Source organism: Mizuhopecten yessoensis, unplaced genomic scaffold (genome assembly GCF_002113885.1).
Source record: "Mizuhopecten yessoensis strain PY_sf001 unplaced genomic scaffold, ASM211388v2 scaffold10651, whole genome shotgun sequence".
Lineage (NCBI taxonomy): Eukaryota > Metazoa > Mollusca > Bivalvia > Pectinida > Pectinidae > Mizuhopecten > Mizuhopecten yessoensis.
The window spans coordinates 2,429,940-2,431,857 of NW_018408653.1; positions in this window are offsets into that span (position 1 = coordinate 2,429,940).

Consider the following 1,918-nt stretch of genomic DNA (forward strand, 5'->3'; position numbering starts at 1 on the left):
CACCACCTCCCCATACCACTTACATCACCTCCCCTACCACTTACACCCCCCCTACCTTTTACATGGAAATGAAATACCACACGCGTAAATGAACGAAGCAATGCTTTTAACAATGGATTCATATCATTGTCAAAAACGACAATAGGGTATGGAACTAAGAATGAGAAAACACATACAAAATGTATTTTTTTCACACTATATACGAATTCGGTTAAAATGAAACAGGAAGACATACGAAGAATTTTTGAAGAATTGTTCCCGGAACTAATTTAAAAATACGGAAATAATATCATTCATTATTCGGACAGGAACATGTGAATTGACAAAAAGTGGGGTATGAATAAGATATATGTGACATTCTTAAGGATCCCTGTCCCACTACAGACACAACTCTAGATAATTCCGCTGTAGTTTTTCATACGTACAGTAATGCACCATCCCTAGGTTCTACAGCGGTACGGGGATCTTTAAGCATCAGTTACCAAGAGGAAGTTTTGGAACAATACGACAGGCTAACAAGGAGACGTCCTAATTCGGCACTAAAGTTCACTTATATATAAAGAAAAAAAGGAGATGAAATAAAGTATACATCACAGAAATAATTCAAAGTTTCAATCTCATTATACTAACAACATTATCTGTAGGTATAGTGTTCGGACGGACAAAGTATCATAAAGAGAGTTACCTCGCGATTGAATAGAAAAAAATGGCTGGAAGGGGACCCTACTGCACGAAAGAGACAAAATACAGAGAGATGAAAGCGAAGGAACATAATAAATAATCGCTAGAAATAATAAGCAAGGATATACACATTAAGAAAATTGTACATCGATGTAGAAATCCGAACGAAATAAGACTTAATTGCACCATATCATCATTTGGACATTTTGGACTCATCAGTGATTCATGGAATATATAGAGGTTACACAACGAGTGGTTGTTGAATTTGGTATTTATTTCACTCGAGTTAGTTAATTTTCAAAAGTTACAAAATACACGAACTTTAGCGAGTGTCTTTCTGTAACTTTTGAAAATTAACTAAAGAGTGAAATAAATACCATACTCAACAACCACGAGTCGTGTGATCTGTTTCTACCACAATCTCATGATCAGTCGGAAATAACATACATACATGTGGTTTGTTGACAAGGCTGGCGTAGTGATATGACCCATATGTAAAAAAAAAGTCACTCATTAATATTCAAAAATGACTTTTTTTTACAAATTTAATAATTGTCAAAATTGTTTCGGCAACAACTTCATGTAAAAATATAATGGATGAACGACTTTAAATATTGAGAGTAGCAGTATTGCATTAATTTATATAAATTAACCACGGACTATATGTGCGTAAGCATATCGTACGAAGTCTGCCTCCCGCCAAGTGATGAAGACGAACGTATCGCTGTCAATGTCCAAAACCATAGGCCTACGTTTCTTCGTGACGGTTCTATGGTTGACGTTTATTGTGAAAGTTCAGCCATAGTCAGGCCGTCCAAATAGCGATAACGAGACGTTGGGGGAACGGAATATTTTCCGACACTGTGACAGATCTTGTTTTGGTTTCACGACCTGGACACGCGACGCTATGACATCGAAACGATATCGAGCGTCTGTAGCAATTTTGCCTGAAACTAACGATCAAATCTTTATAGTATCACCTTCTTTTAATATTGCCTTAATAACCCCCTTTTCCGCATAACCTCATAAAGTCACCAACATTTGTCGGATGTTGACAGCAGACGACGTAAACAAAACAGTATGTGGCAAAAAGTGCGTGGAAAAGTCGTTCCCGTCAAAGTTCTCTTCTCGACCAATCAAATCTCTTGAAGGTCATATACCACGTGTGGTATATAACTCATATTTATCTAACAGTTTGCGTGTTTATACTATGATCTGAGAGTGGAATAACACAGCG